At 30.1% G+C, this 10,240-nt stretch overlaps 1 pseudogene; it reads right to left on the minus strand.

Moving 5' to 3' along the window:
* Positions 1-338: 338 nt before the first annotated feature.
* LOC128183895 (uncharacterized) lies at positions 339-5,760 on the minus strand (annotated as a pseudogene).
* Positions 5,761-10,240: the final 4,480 nt, after the last annotated feature.

The following is a 10,240-nucleotide window of genomic DNA, read 5'->3' on the forward strand; positions in this document are numbered from 1 at the left end:
TAAATGTATAAGGTATCCTCATTTTTTTTTTTTTTGCTACATAGTTACCGATCCAGGGGGCCCCTGGCACCCCAGGTAAGGTATACAAAGAGGGCCTCTGCGGAGGTATTACCTCAAGCAATTTGTATGTAATTTCAAATAAAATCATTATTAAAAAAAAAAAAAAAGTATTCAACAAAACTCTATTTTAAGTGTAAAATAATTTTACTACACTGTACTCAGTAATATATGAGCGTAATGCTTTAAGGTTGGTTCATGAAATAAACATTATATTATGCTTTAGCATTAAACCGAACTTAATTTACATAAGATAGCACGTTTGTAAAAACTGAGTGATATGTGGTTTTTACGTACTTTATTTCAAATATACTGATACAAAATTTACGTATTTCAGACACCTCTTTAAACATCTTGGTCACTCGACGTTCGAATACATTTCGATGTTATCTGAAAGTTAAACCAAAAAACACGAGTCAGACTTGGTATGTTAAATTAAAAATATTCACTACCATTCATGAATACAATATAGATTTACTTGTACTTATGGTTGTACTTGCAGAGAGTTCAAGTCATTGTTGAAAATTTTAAAAAATCACAAATTAAACAAAACCAAATTTGTAATTTCTATCGACTTTTATAAAAATAATATGATACCAACAAAATTTATGTACCTATAATGACTGGTAAAATAAAAGCGCTTGTAAATATACTAAATAGAAAGCAAACGAATGATCCATATGTAGATATACGTAAATTCTTTTTATTTATTCATTGATTTTTGCATTCTTAGTAGTCATGTCTCAGAACCTGCACACAAATCAATCAGGTTGGAGTATTGCATACACATCATTTTAAAAACAAATCTTCAACACCTTTCCCCCCTCAATTTTGGGCTTTGAGGAAAACAAACACATTCTCTGTAATCTTTAATTTAAATGAGAGCTTGATGTTGGTTAAATTTCTCGTGTAAAAATGATTCATCTATTTTTTATGATACTAATTTTCATGTTCTTTGGAAAAAAAAACTCTAATGAGAGACTAATATTATTAAGTCAGACCTGTATATAAATAAACTTGCACATCATTTTCATTTGTTTTTTAATATCCTTTGACGGTTGATTCACTATTGATGGCGATAAATTGTATCACATATTTTCAAGCCAAGGAAAATCATGAACCTTCCAAAAGTACATGAATCACACGCCTATATTTTACAGAATGGGAAATAAATAAAGCTTGACATTATATATATCCGAGAGTGGAGAATAAATAAAGTTTGACGTTGTTTCTATCTGAGATAAAGAAATAAATAAAGTCTGACATTGTAGTTATATGGTATTTCCAAATTGTTTGTTATACTCATAACGTTTTACTTAATTCGCTATCTCGCATTAATGACCCAGAATACAAATGATATTCAATTTGATGTGCTACCTGCAGTAGCAGATGTCGGTAATATTCCATCATAATGATGATCTTTGCTTTCACAAAACTGGTCTTCATATGTCTCAGTGATTTTGTGACTTACTGCTGCTACTGAAAGATAAGACCATACTTCTGATGAGAGGTGGCGTTTTAAATAAACAGGTGGGTCTTAAATATTATTTTCTATTGGCAATGTATTTTTTCTATATGTGTGAGTGTTTATTGATAATGACATATTACCTGTTTGTTTCCTTTCTTTTGCCTAAAATCAGAAATGAATCACATTCTTAACCAAAAATTAAAATACAGAGTATGCTGAATACACATGTTGATTACAAAAGTGAGTGTGAAACATTCTAATAATAGATAACGTTATGTATATTTTATTGTTATGTAATTGTCGTTTATGTTTTGCAACTTTTTACTTGATTAATCTTTTTACATAATGCAGTAAATAACAAAGTTTGAGTATTATTCTTTAGCTGCATTATGCATTATGCATCTCATTTCAATATTGCAAAAACGGTGTGTTTTTAACTGTCAGTCTTGCAATTATAAACAACTCCTGAAAAACGCGTTTGATATGGATTCAATGTGTACATCACTTGATTGTCTTAACACACCTTTTGTGACGTCTTATTACGGGAAAAAAATTATAAATCAAAGTCTTGAACACACCTTTCTGTAAAATATAGCGCCAGTGACAACCAAAACGCTAATAAACACAAAGGCACCCAACAATCCACCAATTGCCACTGCAATCTGAGTATTACAGTCTCCTCTGATTTCTTTAAAATATCAAAATATTTACTCCAATGATCTTTATGATCTTCGCATAAATAGAAAAAAATTGTATATTGAGATGCTATAAAAATTCATGAAGCATAAACTTACCTTCGGCTGTTTCTATATTAGTAATGCATGTCTCGTTGTTAGAGTTCGCTGAGCCATGTCGACTTAAAGTCAAAACACTGAATAAATATTCTGTATTAGGCTTCAGGTCGGTCACTTCAATAAGTTTTATGTTAGTGTTGGTTCCATTCCAATTTGGTTTTTCTAATGTTGCAAATAGCAAGTCATTCGAACGTTTGTACTTAAGGATTTCTTTGTAAGTGTCATCGCTAAAGTATGTGTTAGAGGACGTCCATAGAATGAAAGCACGAGTGTCCTGACATATCACTTCAATAATCTTTGCTGCCAGTGGATCATCTTCAAAATCGATATGATGTTTAAACATATGAAATCTATATCATCATAATGTTGTGATAATAAATTATAGAACTTAAATAAAAGTGACCAACTTGGATGAATAGTTGCTAACCCTAACATTTAAGTGCATATCTCTTTTATAAAACTGATAATTACGAAGATTGAGAAAAGTTGACAAGCAATATAAAAAATATTCAATGATGCTAAAGACTTTAAGCTACCTAATTTAAATGCTTAATTCAAAAAATGAAAGTTTTCGCTTGCAATCGCATATGGCTATTAAGCTATGATCGTATTTATCAATAACAATGTAAAGACAACTCAAGAATTCAAAATACATGTACTTAGTAAAACTATACTTCGAATTAAAGAAGTAAACATACATTTGTACATGTCCCTAGTGACCTACATTGTACGATGACTTGAATAGTACTGGTTGATGTCCCTGCTACATTTGTTGCTCTGCATGTATATTGACTGTTGTCCTGAATGTCAACTGTTTTAAAAAAAAGGGTTTGGGAATGTGACAAAACTGTGAGGTTAGAAGAATGTCCCTTGAACCAGTTGTACTCTACGACATCCGGATTGTCAGCGTAGCAGTGAATCCAAACATGTTTTGTCCCCGCGACAACATGTAAATTACCAGAAGGAATAATGTAAACATCTGAAATATCTTAATAAAGCAACACACATCATCTAAATCTTTGGTTTTATATTTTGTAAAAATAAAAATTACTAGATTAGGATATTTAAATGTGTTTAACTTTTCTAAAATTGTTACATAAAGATCAACATTGATGTTCATGTATTCGTTGAACATACTTACATCTGACGTCAAGTGTTATTTTATCTGAAACAACAACCCTCTCTCCCAGAATATTGCTGACGATACAATATATTTCTTTACCATTATCTTTTGGCATAACAGTAAACTCTAATTTGGATGTCATCCTTGAAAGGAAATACGGATTTTTATCAACGGTAACAACTGTATGATCCGAAATCTCTTTATTGTCATTGTACCATGTGACAGTTGCAGGTGGATGGCAGAAACTTGTCTGACAAGTCAGGTACATTATTGTTCCCGAATCTAGAGACGTTTGGTTCGTACTGATGATGGCAGAAGTGACAGGAACTGATAAAGATTTATATCAAATAAATCACATTCATTGCTTACATGAAGGATCATTAGTACACAAACTATATGAAAAATACACATTATACCTGTTACATTCAATGTTATTTTGCTCTTTGTCCCTCCGAATGGCGATTGACAGGAAAAAGTTATATTGTGCCATGACGGCAACACGGTGACATTGACAATGTATGTCTGGTTGTTAGGACATTCAATTGATGACAAAGTGCCACAACCTCTTGCACAATAACCAAATGCTACTAAACAGCTAATATGTCCAGGGAAATTAAATCTAACCCCAGCCTGTCCAGATCTAAACAAGCATTGTAAAGCAATTGTTTAGTTTACAGCTACATTTGATGAAGGTGTGACTGATAGTGTTGCATCTCCTGAAAAAAATATTTAATCACAAATTATCTATTAATTTCCTACTAAGGTCTTGAAATCAAGATTCTGAATTTGTGAATAAATGTATATATATATATATATATATATATATATATATATATATATATATATATATATATATATATATATATATATATATATATATATATATATATATATATATATATATTAGTGAATTGTTTATACATTTATCATTTTAGCATTCCTCTTTATATCTTTATACTTGACACTATATATTAAACATGTACCAACATGTAAGTACGTTAAGTTCATTTCAACATTTAGGGCTCATCGAATCAAATTGTCTTAAAAGTTTTTGTGATACTTAGGGGACAAACACAAAATGCCTTCCCATTATTGAAACACTGGCCAATCGTAGTTTACCTGCCAACAGAGGTTGGCACCAATTTCAACTGGGTAGTGAAATGACGTGGATAGAGTGCCTAGTCTAGTGTTAAACCATCCATTAAATGTAATTATAACTAGTGACGTTTCCTGTTTTGGCCAAAAGCATGAGATTACTAAGTCAAGTGATACGACACTCTTCGTTATAGGTATTCGAAAATGAAATAGTTTATTGTTTTTGTCAAGATAAAATTATTGATTCTGCGCTCTGATGTGAATATACAAAATAAGCAACAATTAACAGGAAGTTGACGTCCGATTGGTACAAAAATAGATCCCAACGTATGACATGCCTAAACACATTTTGTTACGGATAAACATACAGACAGACGGACGGACAGACAGACAGACAGACACACAACGATAAAACAGTATGCCCACATCTCCTTTGGAGCGAGGATGTAAAAAAATAATTACTTTTCAGTCAAAAACTTTACCTTCCACAAATATCGTAGTGCTAGTTAACCACTCTTGGCTGGATTGTACCCCTCTGCAGTATACGGTTTGATTATGAACTGGATGAGTGATTGTCAATCTAAATGTCCAATGACTGCCAAATTCACATGCCATAAATGCTTGACTGGTTAAATTCGTGCATGAAAGAAACGAGCCCCCACCATTTCCATAGTTAATTTTATTTCCATGGTCGTCAATGTAGAAGAAACTGTATATCCCACTTGTTTCGTTAGACCGACATGTCAATGTTAAGGGTCGACCCTCTTCTACTGTTGCTATATTCTCCGGACTAAGAATTAACTCTGAACCTTAATCATAAGAAATACATATACAAATGCTTAAGTAGATAAAAAATAATTACATAAATCATTTTGTAGAAGACGCACTAAATGATTTCGACTTTCTTCAAAATAATCCATATAAAACAACATATACATCTAAATATTGATGGTATTTAAATACCAAGTCGTTTTCTGTATCCATGTCAACCGTATCGACTAACAAAAGCACTTACCACATTTCCATATCAGCAGAACATATTTTAAAATATCAAAACCGATTAGACGCATTTTGTTGTTTGTTTAACGTTTTTCTTCCGCATGTAAGAAGATATTAGGTCAGCGGGATTTCATTTCTCACATTTTATGTGAATAAGGCATAGTCTAAAACATAGCTTTGTATATCCTATGTGGGTGTTTTATCTTTATGTCATATTTTTGATAGCGACACAGTTAAAACAGCTGTTACTTAAATGTTTCCTTTTGATAAAACTATTTTTAAAATATCTGTGCCACAATAATAGTATAAATCTTTGATTCCATCGTATGTAGTTGTTTAATTAAGGAATGAATTCAATATTTATTTGTTTTATACGATATAAAATGGTTTGAAACAGTTTACGCTTTTTTATAAACCGCGAAGCGGTTTATAAAAAAGCGTAAACTGTTTCAAACCATTTTATATCGTATAAAATTCGCGGTTTATAAAAAAGCGTAAACTGTTTCAAACCATTTTATATCGTATAAAACAAATAAATATTGAATTCATTGCTTATAATTTAATTTTTTTACACTTCATTGTAGATAAAAACGATCATTTAACCTTTAAAATGACGTAATATTGTACAAAATTCAAACGTAACGTCAGGCGTATTGATATGTTTTTGACGTTAGTCTTACTATGACGTAGGCAACATTCTTTATACGATATAAAATAATTTTTTAGCCAATCAGAAAGCGCGTTACAACCAGAATTAAATTATTAAGTTTTAAATCAACTGTGTGAAATTCTGATTGCAATGTCAAAAGGTGTTTAAATGAACATCATTTACCTACTGGGTATTTATTTGGTGACATTTTTATCAAGATCAAGTATAAATTCGAAATGTGGAAAAGTAGTTTTGCAACCGCAGCTCTAAATAAATCTCTTGGAGTTGTTTGTGTTTTTTATGGGGTGGGTGGGAGGGGAGGGGGAGGGGGACATTTCATATGATGACTACGTTTTTTAGGTCTTATTTTATAAATAGTTTTTCAATCATATTTTTTTTTCATTATCCATTAAGCCGTTTTCCAGTCTATGTGTATGTGTATTTATCGTAATATGTATAATTTATGCTGATCGATCATATTTGCTTAATAACATGTAATGTTTTAAATGTTTTATTGAAAATCGAGAGCATTTAAGAAGAAAATCCCCGTACGTTATATTTTTCTTCCAAATATCTGTTTCCGTAATCATAATCATTTCCTTATTTATTTATTTACAATCCTTCATTACGTTTAAAACCTGGTTTCCCTTATGTGGTGTTTAATGATATTGCTTGAGTTTGTGTTAGATCACGCTTATACGAATGATATCTATTATAATTTGAATTTAATATTAACGATGCCTGTTAATTGGCAAGCATTTAATTTGAAATGGCCCTCTACTGCTTATTTGTTAAACTCTCTTTGGGATAAATTACCCTTTTTCATAAATCTTTTTACTTTCAAGGAAAAATTCTTTTATTTGTTTCATTTAATAAAAAGTATGTGTATGCGTACAATTTCTTACCTTCTTGGATATTTTAAAACTTGCATATTCCACGTCAAAAAGCTCACTACATTTTGATATTACGTTTTAGAGAAAAATAAAGCAATCAAAGATGGACGTGAATAAAAGAAAACGAAGTTTAGAAATGTTGTTAATTTTTGTTAATATTTATTTAATTTCTATATAATCGTTTAACACATGCATATATGCCATATAAAAAATTATAAACAACAAAATTTAAAATAAGGAAAGTTATTATATATTCGATATTTACAATTATTTTACAATTCTAGGACAGATTTCTGCATAATAATATACCTTTCAAAATATGTTTTTCGAGTTTATTATTAGAAATATGATTATAGGCCGAGGAAAATCCGTAACTTCTGTGCAAATTAAACTAAATTTGAAATAACAAGGATAAAAAGAATGACACTTTTTACAACTTTCCTGGAGGATCTGAGCACGCGTCATTGCTCTAGCAATTTAACGAATAATCTAGCACCGTTTTTCAGTCTTGATGCGTTTATGGGTACTTTAATGGCCATTATCAGATCTGCTATTTTTCAATTTTTCTTGTTAATTTTTCGGGTATATTTTAATTTGATTTCTTTTCCATTAGGTTTTCTTTTTTACAGTTCATTTTGTCTTTAATTTGATATTAAACATTGCCTAATCAGCTCCAAGAGCAATAAACAATGAAAACATTAGGTTAAAAATTTTCGGACACAGAAATAATTATCAACACTCTTTAAACAAAAAAGGAACAGGTTAATGAATGCATTCATTAATGACAAAATAATTTAAAGTCCATGGTAATATGTTCAAGCCAGGCATATAAAACTACATTTTGTTCAGCTGTAGTCTCGGCCACTCCTTGTTGAAGTAACAGTATAATTACCTACAATGATTTAAACGTATGAATAGATCTAGAAATGGACAACAAAACTAATAATAAAAACTATTTCATTTTTGGGACAACTAGACTCTTCTTCAAGTCAAAAGAAAACTTTTTAAAAAAAAAAACGAACAAGATACCCAGGGGCCACATGGCTCATTCGAGTAACACTGCCATAACTCAAATCAAAGCAGCTATTTATTCTAATCAAAGAAGCTTTGCAGAGTCACATACCAATAAATCAGTCAGTGTTGTTACAGTAATTGTTATGTCAAAATTTAAGAATCAGGATGCTTTAATACATAATGAAATTGCAAAATGTAAAGATTGTACGTAGTTTTTGATAAGAATAAAATTTTAGATTTTTAACTATACATTCCTATACTAATTGCTTTACCCTCACATAAGGCCCATTTTTCAGTTTATAAGTCATGGTTTAAACAAGCCAAAAACTGTATCCCCAAGTTAAACTTTGACTATCTTTTGGGGGTCTCAGTATTGGTCCAAATGTCGCAATTGGAAGGATTTAGAATATTCACTTTATCAGGATGTTTGCATAGTTAATTAACACACTATGTAGGATTCAAGTTCTTAGCAAATGTTAACCAATTTTTTATGTACATTCTCATATTAAACTTTAAACAACCCCCTAATTTTAATATTGCCTGAACATTGTATCGTTTAAAAATAATCAACATGTTTTATATAGGAGTCTTGTTTTGCATGCATTATTTTCCTTTAAAACATTTAGGACAAATGAGAAAAGTTTTTTGTAAACTTCTTGCAAACAATTAGGCATTGTTCAGACTTATGTTGATAATTCTGCGAAGCATCAAATTCTCACTTACAGTCACGGTTGCTTGTTAAGGATGACGTTTACTCAGAATGAAAAAAAATTCCACTGATGATAATGAAACCCCATCTATTGTATGTTATAGACCTTTGATTGTATTGTTATTTTTCACTTTCAAAAAAGTAGGTCAATGACCTACTTTTTGAGTAAATGGCCATTGAATATTTTTTGAAAAATCAAGAAAAATCCCTTAAAATTTTACAATACAATTGACATTTTCTTAATTGTAAATATATTTCAAATAATAAAGCACTTTAAAAAATGTAATGTTACATTTTATGAATGGCAGTGGCACTAAATAGGTACAAAACATTAAGATTTCAGCTACAATTTGAAAAAATATTCCAGTCCGAATGTCCTCTATCAGTTTTCAAATTCCTACCCATTTTTGATCTAAGTTTACAAAAAATTGAATGATGATAATACAAAAACATTTATAGCATTGAACTACTTATATTGTCCTTATTCTGTTGGCATAAAATTTATATTAGGTAAATGATCAAAATTTTGAGATATGGTGTCTTTTATCGTTTTTAAGCATTTTTTAATATTTTCGCAATTCGTGCCATACAATTATTTTAATGAATAAGTGAGGTAAAACCAGCAGATAATATGAAAAATTATATAGACTAAAATATAAAATCTTAACTTTCAATATTAGAGTACTTCCAAAAATGTTTTAGCGGAAAACAAAATCTGCAAAATTTAGTCCGAATTTCCTCTGTTTGGCTAAAAGTCTATTTTTGTTTGAGCCTAATTACGTAATAAAGTAAAAATATCAAATGTTTTGTCAATAATAATTCATTTTATTAATACTTTTTTTGTTTAGAACAAATTTTACTCATTACATTGAACTTTATAACAATCCGAATTTGAGAACTCAAATCCTGAGTAAACAACACCCTTAAGTGTTGACAGAACAAAGTGCTCTATGGGATTTTTTATTTGACAATTTGAAAATAAATTTAAGATATAACAAAAGTCAAATGTCTTCTTTTGACTTCAACACACATAATTGATAAAAGAAGAATAAAAATTTACTTTAATAAATCTTCACTTGTAACTTTGGTAACAGATGAAAATCATTTCGTTTCAATTGATAATGAGAATAATATACATATCCCTTTTAAAATTAATTCTTCTAACATCCTACCCTATCTTCAATCTTTCTTAATTACATTTGTCACCCCCTTGAAGAAGACATGGCCTTTCATTTCAACAAATTTGTAAGCCCTTTCCCCTAGAATGCTTTGTGCCAAGATTGGTTGAAATGCCTCATGGTTTTGGAGAAGAAGATGAACATTTGGAAATTTTACGACAACGTAACGACAGACAACGAACAAATTGTAATCAGAGAATCTTACTTAAACCTTTGGCTGAATTGAATTGTTTAATATTACACAATGAGATCTAGTTTTTC

Source organism: Crassostrea angulata, chromosome 5 (genome assembly GCF_025612915.1).
Source record: "Crassostrea angulata isolate pt1a10 chromosome 5, ASM2561291v2, whole genome shotgun sequence".
In the NCBI taxonomy this organism is placed as follows: domain Eukaryota; kingdom Metazoa; phylum Mollusca; class Bivalvia; order Ostreida; family Ostreidae; genus Magallana; species Magallana angulata.